Below are 13,824 nucleotides of genomic sequence, written 5' to 3'. Positions count from 1 at the left end.
GTCTACTTTGAGTCTTAATTGTTGCTTATTTTTTACTTCAGGAAACTTATTTGGCCATAAAAACAGCATAAAAGTATCCATTGAAATCTGCTTTGTTATGGGTAAAATAAAAACTGTTCAAAATGTATTACATGAACAGCATAGAAACACTTCTGTTCAAAGGGTTTGAAACTATGTCCTCATGGGGACTTACTACCTTAAAGTGAAAGACACTTCACTTTAAAAAGCTGCCAGGCAGATTGATTCCATGAGTATGAAGAAATACCTGTTTTCTAGATCCAGTTTTTCTCTTAAAGTCGAGGACCACCATCTTACAAGCCAAACAGAGCACTGACAGACAAATAGAAGATTTTAGGGGCAGTTCCAAATAGATGGCAGGAATAACATCCTGGCTAGTACTTATCCAAAAGATTAAGTAACTGTTCACAAATATATGTTGCTAACTAAATGTACAGACATTCATGTGTGTTGTAAATGGGCAGACTGTGGCAGTCACTGAATGGTTAATGGAGACTATTCAATATCCAGTAATCTCTCAAAAAGAACAAAAATTTATTACTTGATTTGGATTTATAAATAAATGGTAAAATAATGTCTTAAAATATCATAAATACTTTCACAAATTTTAAATATATAAACAATCATTTTGTGATACTTTCCTTAATAAATATTAGAATGGTTGAACTTACCTGTTTCTCTACTTCAAGCATGTTTTCTTCACTGCACTTCTCCAGAGGGAAGCTTCATTGTAAGCTGTGTATTGAATTCATTGCTCTATTGTTAAAATTAATATCTATTCATTTTATATTATCTTTTTTCTCTTTTACAATGTTATATTTAAAAATAAGAATACATATACAGATTTTTAAAGGCATTTTGACATAACACAGGATGAATATATTTTTGTCAGAACTTAATTCTTTTAGAGGTTTGGTAGGGTACATTGAAATCCCACTAGTTACCATAAGCATGAAGTAGGAAAAAACTTAACATAGAAACAATCAGTTTTCTTGGTGAGTATAAATTAATCATAATGATCTTTGAATACCAAAAATTGCCATAGGGATATATTCTTAGCTCTTGAATTATTAATGATTTCAGGTCCAGGTGTACAACACTCTGAGAATGTGCTATGCATTTACTTTTTCCTAAAAAGGACTGAGGGTTTCATTTTTGGCTTATGTTCTTCTTGAGCTTCATATGGCCTGGGAGTTGATCCAGGAATATTCAGAGCTTTCCGGGGTTAGTATCCAATGATCAGTGAATCCATATTGTGTCTGTTCTTTTGTGACTGGGTTACCTCATTCAGGGTGATATTTTCTAGATGCATTAATTTTCTTAAGAATTTCATAAAGTCATTGTATCTAATAGCTAAGTAGTACATCATTGTGTAAATATACCACAATTTTTTTATCAATTCATCTGATGAAGGACATCTGGATTCTTTCCAGCTTCTGGCTATTATAATTAGGACTGCTAAGAACATTGTGGTGCTTGTGTCTTTATTGTATATTGGAGCATATCTATGGTATATGCCCAGAATGGAATAACTGGTTCTTCCGGTAAGACTATGTCCAATTTTCTGAGGAACTGCCAGACTGATTTCCAGAGTGGTTGTACCAGCTTACAACCCCACAAAGAGTGGAGGACTGTTCTGCTTTCTTTGCACCCTCGCCTGCATTGGCTGTCATCAGAGTTTTTGATCCTAGCCACTCTAACTGGTACGAGGTAGAATCTCAGGGTTGTTTGATTTGACTATTATTTTATGTGGTGCAATGTATGTTTTATATTTTAGTAGGGTTTCTTTTATGAATATGGGTACTCTTGTATTTGGACCATATATGTTAAGGATTGAGAGCTCCTCCTAATAAAATTTTTCTACAATAAGTAAAAAGTGTCATTCCTTACTTTTTCTGATAACTTTAGGTGGAAAATCTACTTTATACAATATTTGAATGGCTACTGCAGCTTGTTTCTTGGCTGTCTCCTTAGAAGTTTTTTTCCCATCCTTTAACTCTGAGATAGTGTCTGTCTTTGTCTCTGTGATGAGTTTCCTGTATGCAGCAAAATACTGGATCCTTTTTATGTATCCACTTTGATAGCCTATGGCTCTTTGTTGAGAAATTGAGTCCATTTATGGTAACAGATATTAAGGAATAGTGGTTGATGTTTCCTGTTATTTTTGCTTTTACAGGTAGAGTTATGTCTGTGTGACTTTCTCCTTTTTTTTAGATTTTTTGCTTAGTAATTTTCTTGTATTTTCTAGAATGTAGTTTTCCTCCATGTGTTGGGTTTTTCATCTATTATTCTTTGTAGGTCTAGACATGTGGTCAGATATTGTTTAAATTTAGTTTTGTCCTGAAATATCTTGGTCTCTCCATCAATCGTGATTGAGAGTTTTGCTGGGTACAGCTGCCTGGGCTGACATTTGTGTTCTTTTATGGTCTGTATGATGTCTGTCCAGGACCTTCTACCTTTCACAGTCTCTGTTGAGATGTCTGGTGTAATTCTGATTGGTCTGCTTTTATATTTTACATGATCTTTTTCCTTTACTGCTTTTAATATTCTTTCTTTGTTTTGAACACTTGGCATTTTGACTATTATGTGTTGAGAAGAATTTCTTTTCTGGTCTACTCTATTTGGAGTTCTGTAGGATTCTTTTATGCACATAGTCACCTCATTCTTAAGGGTAGGGAAGCATTCTTCTATGTTTTTGTTGAAGATATTTACTGTGCCCCTTAGTTGATATTCTTTCCTCTCTTCTATTCCTATTAATATTAAATTTGGTATTCTCATTATATCCTGGATATCCTGGAAATTTTGGCTTAGGAGCTTTTTGGATTTTGCATCTTCTAAATGTTTTATCTATGTTTTCAATGATGCCTTCAACCCCTGAGATTCTCTTTTTCATCTCTTGTAGTCTGTTGGACATGCTGGTATCTGTGAGTCGTGGTTTCTTTTTTAGGTTTTCCATGTCTGGTGTTATAGTTTTTTGTGTTTCCTTTATTTTTTATTTATATTTTTAATTCCTTAATCTTTTTGGTTGTGTTTTCCTGTAGTTCTTTGAGTACTTTGAGTGTTTTTCTTGTTTCCTCTTTAAAAGCTTCTATTTATTTATGGTTGTCCTTCTGTACTTCTTTAAGTGAGTTATTCATGCTCTTGTCAAGATCTCCATCATCATCTTGAGGTATGATTTCAGGTCTGAGTCTTCTAGTTCTTGAATTTTGGCAATCCACTGCTTGCTGTGATTGAAAAGCTGGGTTCTGATGTTGCCAGGTTGTCTTGGTTTCTATTGCTTAAGTTCTTTTTAAGTTTTTTTTTCTTGCCATCTTGTTGTCTGTGATTATATGTGGTCTTCCTGTCAATGATTGATACCCATCAATCACGTGGACCTGAGGGCCCACAGATTCAGGAAGAAAACAACTTCAGATAGTTCAGCTTATAGTGGGCAAGCAGTGAGTTAATGTACCAGTTACTCAGCTCGGTCTTTGTGGTTCCAGGTGTGGGAGCTCTTGTGAAGCTGTTCTGGTAGCTCAGCCATGTGCCCACAGGTCTTGAGTACTACTGTAAGGGATCTGGCTCTTTCCTTTTTTTTTCTTTTTAAACAACATTATTTTTAAAAACAAAGATAAATGTTTAATTTTAAGCATTTTTGCATAAAAGTACATGAATAGGTTTTGTCAGTGCTTGGCTTTTTTTTCCGCAAAGGTTTGATAGTATACATTAAAGGCTAAGAACACATCAAAACAATCATTCACCATGATGAAGTAAGCTTCATCCCTGGGATGCAGGGATAGTTTAACATACAGAAATCCATAAATGTAATCCAACATGTAAACAAACTCAAAGAAAAAAATCCACATGGTCGTCTCAATAGAAGCCTTGAAAGGATTTAACACAATTCAGCACCCCTTCATGTTAAAAGTTTTGGAAAGAACAGGAATCCAAAGCCCATACCTAAATGTAATAAAACCAATATAAAATAAACCAAGAGCCAAATCAAACATAAAAGTGGGAAACTTGAAGCAATCTCACTAAAATCAGGATCTTAACAAGGTTGCCCACTCTCCCCCTACCTATTCAACATAGTACTGGAAGTCCTGGCCAGAGCAATTAGACAGAAAAAGGAAATCAAAGGGATACAAATTGGAAAGAAAGAAGTAAAAACATCACTATTTGCAGATGACATTATAGTGTACTTAAGCGACCCCACAAATTCCACCAGAGAACTCTTACAGCTGATAAACAAGTTCAGCAAAGTGGATGGATATAAAATTAGCTCAAACAAATCAGTAGCCTTCCTATATTCAAAATACAAGCACGTGGAGAAAGAAATTAGGGAAAAGATACGCTTCACAATTGTCACAAAACTATAAAATACCTTGGTGTGACTCTAACTAAGATAGTGAGGGACCTGTATGATAAGAACTTTGAACCTCTAAAGAAGGAAATCGAGAAAGATCTCAGAGAATGGAAAAATCTCCCATGCTCATGGATAGAAAGGATCAATATTTTAAAAATGGTCATATTACCAAAAGCAATCTACAGATTCAATGCAATCCCCATCAAAATTCCAACCCAGTTCTTCATTGAGTTGGAAGGAGCAATGTGCAATTTCATCTGGAATAACAAAAGACCAGAATAGCGAAATCCATACTCAACAACAAGAATCACTATCCCTAACCTCAAGCTATAATGCAAGGCAATTGTGCTGAAAAATGCATGGTACTGGTACTGAAATAAGCATGTGAATCAATGTAATAGAAAAGAAGATCCAAAAATAAATCCTAATGTATATGGTCACCTAATTTTTGACAAAAGAAATGTAAACATTCAATGGAAAAAGGACAGCCTATTCAACAAATGGTGCTGGTCCAACTGGCACTCAGCATGCAGATGAATGAAAATAGACCCTTTCTTATCTCCTTGTACAAAGCTCAAGTGCAAATGGATCAAAGATCTCCACATTAAACCAGTTACACTGAAACTATTAGATGAGAAACTAGGGAAAACCTTAGAACTAAAAGGCACAGGATAAAATTTCCTGAACAGAACACCAATGGCTCAACTCTAAGGTAAAAGTTTGACAAATGGGACTTAATAAGATTGCAAAGTGTCTGTAAGGCTAAAGACACTGTCAAGAAAACAAAAGAGCTGCAAAAAGAGGGGGTAAATATATTTAATAACCCCACATCAGATAGAGGCATAATATCCAATGTATAAAAAGAAGTCAAAAAGCGAGACACCAGAGAATCAAACAACCCTAAAGAAAAGTGGGGCACAGACTTAAATAAAAAGTTCTCAATCAAGGAATATTGAATGCCTGAGAAACATCTAAGGAAGTGCTCAAAATCCTTAGCCATCAGGGAAATGCAAATCAAAACAACCCTGAGATTCCTCCTTCCACCTGTCAGATTGGCCAAGATCCAAAACTCTGATGACAATAGATGCTGGCAATGATGTGGAGAAAGAGGAACACTTCTCCACTGTTGGTGGGGTTGTAAACTGATACAACCAATCTGGAACTCATTCTGGCAGTTCCTCAGAAGAATGGACAAAGTACTACTTGCAGACCCAGTTATTCCACTTCTGGGCATTTACCCCAGAGACGCTCCAACTTACAACAAAGACACATGCACCACAATGATCATAGCAGCCCTATTTATAATAGCCAGACACTGGACAGAACCCAGATGCCCTTCAGTAGATGAATGGATACAAAAATTGTGGTGCACTTACACAATGGAATACTACTCATCCATCAGAAACAATAACTTAACCAAATTCTTAAGAAAATGGATGCATCTAGAGAATATCATCCTGAGTGAGATAACCAAGTCACAAAATAACAGACATAATATGCAGTCACTGATAATGGGATATTAACCCCAGAAAGCTCTAAGAATCCTAGAAACAACTCACTGACTGTGTCAAGTTCAAGAACAACAAAAAAACAATATATTTTAAATAAAATAGAACTGTATCACATCCACCTTTCCTTCCTACAACCGCTCTAAGTTTCTTTCTCATCCCCTCAAAGTAATACTCTCTTTTCCTATATTATTGTTACATATGTGTGTGTGTGTGTGTGTGTGTGTGTGTGTGTGTGTGTGTGTGTGTGTACCCACAAATAGTTAATTACAACCTTAAAAAATGTATTGGTATACTTCCAAGCAAAAAGGTACATTTTTCTTTCTTTCTTAAAATACAGCTTTTCAATTTAAAAAAAAAAAAAAAAAAAAAAAAAAAAAAAAAAAAGGACTTGTAAAACAGGACGTAACCCAGAATTAGTCAAAGTTTTCTTGCGGAGTAAGGATTGAGCATAATGTTTTTTTTTTTTTCCTTTATTTTCTGTCCATTCACCTACTGAAGGACATCTGGGTTCTTTCCAGTTTCTGGCTATTATAAATAGAGCTGCTATGAACATTGTGGTGCATGTAATTTTATATATATTAAGGTGTTTCTGAAGTATATTCCCAGAAGTGGAATAACTCCATCAGCAGGTGGTAGTTTGTTGAATTTTCTGAGGAATCACCAAACTGATTTCCAGAATGGTTGTACCAGTTTACAACCCCACCCACAGTGGAGAAGTGTTGCTCTTTCTCCACAACCTCCCCAGCATCTGCTGTCATCTGAGTTTTGGATCTTGGCCAATCTGACTGGTGTGAGGTGGAATCTCAGGGATGTTTTGATTTGCATTTCCCTAATGGCTAAGGACGTCAAGCAATACTTAAGATATATCTCAGCCATTCGATATTTTTCAAATGAGAACTGTTTTTTAGCTCTGTGGCCCATTTTTTAATAGGGTTCTTTGATTCTCTGGTGTCTAGCTTTTTGACTTCTTTGCATACTTTGGATATTAGCCCTCTATCAGATGGGGGTTTGATAAAGATTTTCTCATATAGGTCCTTCACTTGCTTAGTTAGAGTCACACCAAGGTTTTTCATAGTTTTTGTGACTATTGTGATGGGTATCTTCTCCCTGTTTTTTTTCTCGACATGTTTGGCCTTTGAATATATGAAGGCTACTGATTTGAGTTAATTTTATATCCAGCCACTTTGCTGAACTTGTTTATCATCTGTAGGAGTTCTCTGGTGGAATTTGTGGGGTCCCTTACGTACACTATCATGTCATCTGCAAATAGAGATGGTTTTACTACTTCCTTTGAAATTTGTATCCCCTTGATTTCCTTTTGCTGTCTAATTGCTCCGGCCAGGACATCCAGTACTATGTTGAATAGGTAGAGGGAGAATGGGCATCCTTGTCGAGTCCCTTATTTTAGTCGAATTGCTTCAAGTTTCCCACTGTTAAGTTTGATGTTGGCTGTTGGTTTTCTGTATATTGCTTTTATTATGTATAGGTATGGGCCTTGGATTCCTGTTCTTTCCAAGACTTTTAACATGAAGGGGTGTTGAATTTTGTCAAATGCTTTCTCAGCATTTAGTGAGATAACCATGTGGTTTTTTATTTCTTTGAGTGTGTTTATATGGTGGATTACATTGATGGATTTCCGTATATTAACTCATCCCTGCATCCCAGGAATGAAACCTACTTGATCATGGTAAATGATCACTTTGATGTGTTCTTGTATTTCGTTTGTGAGAATTTGGTTGAGTATTTTTGCATCAATGTTCATAAGTGATATTGGTATGAATTTCTCTTTTCATGTAGGGTCTTTATGTGGTTTAGGAATGAGGGGTATTTTAGCCTCAAAAACATGAGTTAGGTAGAATTCCATCTGATTCTATTTTGTGGAATAGTTTGGAGAGTATTGGTGTTAGGTCGTCAAAAATCTCTGATATAATTTTGGACTGAACCCATCTGTACATTGGCTTCTTTTTGGTTCAAAGGCTTTTGAAGACTTCTATTTCTTTAGGTGTTATTGGATTATATAGATGGTTTACCTGGTACTGGTTTAACTTTAGTATCAATTATCTGTTTAGGAATTCATCCATTTCCTCCAGATTTTCCAGCCTTTTGAGTATAGGCTTTTGTTGTAGGATCTGATGATTTCTTAAATTTCCTCAGGTTCAGTAATTATGTCTCCACTTTCATTTCTTTTTTTTTTCTCTTACAACTTTATTTTTAAAAAAGAGGGATACATATACAGATTTATAAGGCATTGTCGCATAATATTATATGAATATATTTTGTGAGTACATAATTCTATTAGAGGTTTGATAGCATGCATAGAATTACCACTAGTTACCATGAGTTTAAAGTACATGAAGCACAGAATATAACATGTAAACAATTCTTCAACATCAAAGTCCATCTTTTTCATTTTTTTAGTGGAGGAGATTTTATTATTTATTTCTTTGTTTCATATTTATGATTTCTATTAGATTAGTGGTTTTTTTAAACGACTTTATTTTGCAAAACAAAGATAAATGTAAAGATTTTAAACATTTTTTGCTTAAAATTTTACATTTTTGTCAGTACTGTTTTTTCAGACATTAAAATAAATTTTACATAAAACCATGTGAATATGTTTTTTAGTCAGTACTTGATTTTTTTTAAAGGGCTTGAAAGTATGCATTGAAAACGTACTAGTTGCAATAAGCGTAATGTACATGCAAAACAAAACGCAAAATGAAAATAGTCAAAGTCTTCTTGTTTTGTGAATATATGTATATTTTTTGTTTTCTTTATTTGTTGGACTTCATACAGTCTGTGAGTTGTTTCTGGGGGAGTGCAAGCCTCTGGGGTTAGCATCCCACTATCAGTGACTGCATATTATGTCTGTTCTTTTGTGACTGGGTTATCTCACTCAGAATGATCTTCTCTAGATGCAGCCATTTTCTTAAGAATTTGGTTAAGTCATTGTTTCTGGTGGCTGAGTACTATTCCATTGTGTATATGTACCACAATTTTTGTATCATTCGTCTTCTGAAGGACATCTGGGTTCCTTCCAGCTTCTGGCTATTATAAATAGAGCCGCTATGAACATTGTGGTGCATATATCTTTGTTGTGTATTAAAGTGTCTCTGGGGTATATGCCCAGAAGTGGAATAGCTGGGTCTTCAGGTAGTACTATATCCAATTTTCTGAGGTATCGCCAGACAGATTTCCAGAGTGGTTGTATTAGCTTGCAACCCCACCAACAGTCGAGAAGTGTTCCTATTTTTCCGCAGCCTCGCCAGCATCTGCTGTCATCTGAGTTTTGGATCTTGGCCAATCTGACTGGTGTGAGGTGGAATCTTAGGGTTGTTTTGATTTGCATTTCCCTGATGGCTAAGGATGTCGAGCACTTCCTCAGATGTTTTTCGGCCATTCAGTGTTCCTCCACTGAAAATGATTTGTTTAGCTCTGTACCCCATTTTTTACTAGGGTTATTTGATTCTCTGGTGTCTAGCTTTTTGAGTTCCTTGTACACCTTGGATATTAGGCCTCTATCTGATGTGGTGTTGGTAAAGATCTTTTCCCATTCTGTTGGTTGCCGTTTTGTTTTCTTGACGATGTCCTTAGCCTTCCAGAAACTTTGCAATCTCATTAAGTCCCATTTGTTAATCTTTGATCTTAGAGCTTGAGCCATTGGTGTTTTGTTCAGGAAATTTTCTCCTGTGCCTATGTGTTCTAAGGTTTTCCCTACTTTCTCATCTAATAGTTCCAGTGTATCTGGTTTAATGTGGAGATCTTTAATCCACTTACACTTGAGCTTTGTACAAGGAGATAAGAACGGGTCTATTTTCATTCTTTTGCATGTTGAGTGCCAGTTGGACCAGCACCATTTGTTGAATAGGCTGTCCTTTTTCCATTGAATGTTTACTGCTCCTTTGTCAAAAATCAGGTGACCATATACATGAGGGCTCATTTCTGGATCTTCTATTCTATTCCATTGATCCACTTGCCTATTTCTGTACCAGTACCATGCCGTTTTCAGCACAATTGCCTTGTAATATAGCTTGAGTTCAGGGATAGTGATTCCCGCTGATGTTTTTTTGTTGTTGAGGATGGATTTCGCTATTCTAGGTCTTTTGTTATTCCATATGAAATTGCACATTGATTTTTCCAATTCCATGAAGAACTGGGTTGGAATTTTGATGGGGATTGCATTGAATCTGTAGATTGCTTTTGGTAGGATGGCCATGTTTAAGATGTTGATCTTTCCAATCCATGAGCATGGGAGATCTATCCATTTTCTGAGATCCTCCTAAATTTCTTTCTTTAGAGGTTTGAAGTTCTTGTCATACAGGTCCTTCACTTTTTTAGTTACTGTCACACCAAGGTATTTCATAGTTTTTGTAACGATTGTGAAGGGTACCTTTTCCCTAATTTCTTTCTCCACATGTTTGTCCTTTGAGTATAGGAAGGCTACTGATATGTTTGAGTTAATTTTGCACCCGGCCACTTTGCTGAACTTGTTTATCAGCTGTAGAAGTTCTCTGGTGGAATTTTTGGGGTCACTCAAGTACACTATCATGTCATTGGCAAAGAGTGATGTTTTTATCTCTTCCTTTCCGATTTGTATCCCCTTGATCTCCTTTTGCGGTCTAATTGCTCCAGCCAGGACTTCCAGTACTATGTTGAATAGGTAGGGAGAGAGTGGGCAGCCTTGTCGAGTCCATGATTTTAGTGGGATTGCTTCAAGTTTCTCGCCATTAAGTTTGATTTTGGCTGTTGGTTTGCTGTATATTGCTTTTATTATGTTTAAATATGGGCATTGGATTCCTGTTCTTTCCAGGACTTTTAACATGAAGGGGTGTTGGATTTTGTCGAATGCTTTCTCAGCGTCTAGTGAGATGACCATGTGATTTGGTCTTTAAGTTTGTTTATATGGTGGATTACATTGATGGATTTCCTTATGTTAAACCATCCCTGCATCCCAGGGATGAAGCATACTTGGTCATGATGAATGATGGTTTTGATGTGTTCTTGGATTCGGTTTGCAAGGATTTTGTTGAGTATTTTTGCATCAATGTTCATAAGTGAGATTGGTCTGAAGTTCTCTTACCTTGTAGGGTCTTTGTGTGGCTTAGGTACGAGGGTTATTGTAGCCTCAAAAAATGAGTTGGGTAATATTCCAACTGATTCTATCTTTTGGAATAGTTTGGCGAATATTGGTGTTATATCCCCAATAAATGTCTGATAAAATTCTGCACTGAACCCGTCTGGACCTGGGCTTTTTTTGGTTGGGAGGCTTTTGATGACTTCTTCTATTTCTTTAGGTGTTATAGGGTTATTTAGATGGTTTACTTGGTCCTGGTTAAACTTTGGGATCTTGTATCTGTCTAGGAATTCGTCCATTTCCTCCAGATTTTCCAATTTTGTGGAGTATAATTTTTTGTAGTAGGATCTGATGATTTCTTGAATTTCCTTAGTTTCAGTTGTTATGTCACCACTTTCCTTTCTGATTTTGTTAATTTGGATACTCTCTCTTTTCTCTTTAGTTAGTCTGGCTAGGGGTTTATCAATCTTGTTGATTTTCTCAAAGAACCAACTCTTTGTTTTGTTGATTTTTTCATTTTTTTTTTTTTGTTGTTGTTTCTATTTGGTCTATTTCTGCCCTAATTTTGATTATTTCTTGCCGTCTACTCTTTTTGGGTATATCTGCTTCCTTTCGTTCTAGGCCTATTAGCTGTGCTGTCAGGTTGCTGATGTGAGCTCTCTCCAGTTTCTTCTTGGAAGCACTTAGGGCTATGATATTTCTTCTCAATACTGCTTTCATTGCATCCCATAGGTTTGGGTATGTTGTGTTATCATTTTCGTTGAATTCTAGAAAATTCTTAATTTCTTTCTTTATTTCTTCTTTGACCCTGCTATCTTTAACAGAGCGTTGTTTAGTTTCCATGTGTTTCGTGGGCATTGTGTTGTCTTTGTTGTTGTTAAAGACAAGCCGTAAACCATGGTGATCTGAGAGGATGCATGGGAGTATTTCAATCTTCTTATATCGATGAAGGCTCATTCTGTGTCCAATTATGTGGTCAATTTTCGAGAAAGTGCCATGGGGTGGTGAGAAGAAGGTGTATTCTTTTACTTAAGATAGTATGTTCTGTATATATCTATTAATTCTAGTTGGTTCAAAGTCTCTGCTAGTTTTGCAGTGTCCTTGTTCAGTTTCTGTTTCCCTGATCTGGCCATTGGTGGCAGTGGGGTGTTAAAGTCGCCCACTATTATTGTGTGGGGTGAAATGTATTTTTTGAGCTTTAGTAGAGTTTCTTTTATGAATGTGGGTGATTTTTTATTTGGAGCATATATGTTAAGGATTGAGAGTTCCTCCTGACAGATTTCCCCGGTAATGATTAAAAAGTGTCCTTCTTTATCTTTTTTGATAACTTTTGGTTGGAAATTTACTTTATTCGATATTAGAATAGCCACTCCAGCTTGCTTCTTGGAGCTGTTTGCTTGGAAGTTTTTTTCCCACCCTTTTACTCTGAGATAGTGTCTGTCTCTGTCTCTGAGATGAGTTTACTGTATGCAGCAAAAGGCTGGATTTTGTTTATGTATCCAGTCTGATAGTCTATGTCTCTTTATTGGGGAGTTGAGACCATTTATGTTAATAGATATCAAGGAATAATTGTTTCTGTTTCCTGCCATTTTTGCTTTTTTGGGTTGAGTTGTGTCTTTTTTTTTTTCTTCTTCTTCTTTTAGTTTTCTTGTTTAGGAGTTTTCTTGTTTTTTCTAGGCTGTATTTTCCCTCCTTGTATTGGGTTTTCCACCTATAATTCGTTGTAGTGCTGGGTTTGTGGTCAGATATGGTGTGAATTTTGATTTGTCTTGAAATATCTTTGTCTCTCCATCGATGGTGATTGACAGTTTTGCTGGGTATAGCTCCTGGGGCTGGCACTTGTGCTCTATTAAGGAGTGCATGATGTCTGTCCAGGCTCTTCTAGCTTTCATAGTCTCTGTTGAGAAATCGGGTGTGAGTCTGATTGGTCTGCCTTTATATGTTACCTGACCTTTTTCCCTTACTGCTTTTAGTATTCTTTCTTTACTTTGGGCACTTGATGTTTTTACTATTATGTGTCGGGAGGTATTTCTTTTCTGGTCCAACCTATTTGGAGTTCTGAAGGCTTCTTTTATGCTCGTGGTCATCTCATTCTTGAGGGTAGGGAAGTTTTCTTCTATGATTTTGTTGAAGATATTTACTGTGCCTCTTAGTTGATACTCTTCTCCCTCTTCTATTCCTATTATCCTTAGGTTCGGTCTTCTCATTGTGTCTTGGATTTCCTGGACATTTTGGGTTAGGAGCTTTTTGTTTTTTGCATCTTCTCTGGCTGTTTTGTCTATGTTTGCAATGTTGTCTTCTGCCCCCGAGATTCTCTCTTCGATCTTTTGTAATCTGTTGGAAATGCTTGCTTCTGTGACTCCTGATTTCTTTTTTTGGTGTTCTGACTCTAGGGTTATCTCTTTTAGCACTTTCTTTATTGTGTCAATTTCTGTTTTAATTTCCCTCTTCCATTCCTTTATTTCTTTGGTTCTGTTTTCGTCTCGTTCTTTGAGTTCTTTGAGTGTTTTTCTTGTTTCTTCTTTAAAAGCTTCTGAATCTTTTTGCTTTTCCTCCCTTTCTTGTTTAAGTAACTCTATCAGCGTCTTGAGGCATGATTTCAGGTCTGTGTCTTCTTTCTCTGGAGTGTTTGGAATTCCGATGTTTGCTACTATCGGAGAGCTGGGTTCTGGTGTTGCTAGATTGTCTTGGTTTCCTTGGGATATACTCTTTCTCTTTCCTCTTGCCATTTTGTTGTCAGTGATATGTTCTTGCCTTTCCCTTGTATCTGGTCTGTGTCCCTGGTACACTTTCCGTGTGCACTCCGCAGAGATCTCTCTACTCCCCGGCAGCCCAGGTCCCGGGTGGCAGCTGGGCCAGGCTCTGCTCTGCGTACT

Source organism: Micromys minutus, assembly GCF_963924665.1.
Source record: "Micromys minutus genome assembly, chromosome: 3".
Classification (NCBI taxonomy): Eukaryota; Metazoa; Chordata; class Mammalia; order Rodentia; family Muridae; genus Micromys; species Micromys minutus.
Note: the sequence above shows the minus strand (reverse complement) of the source record.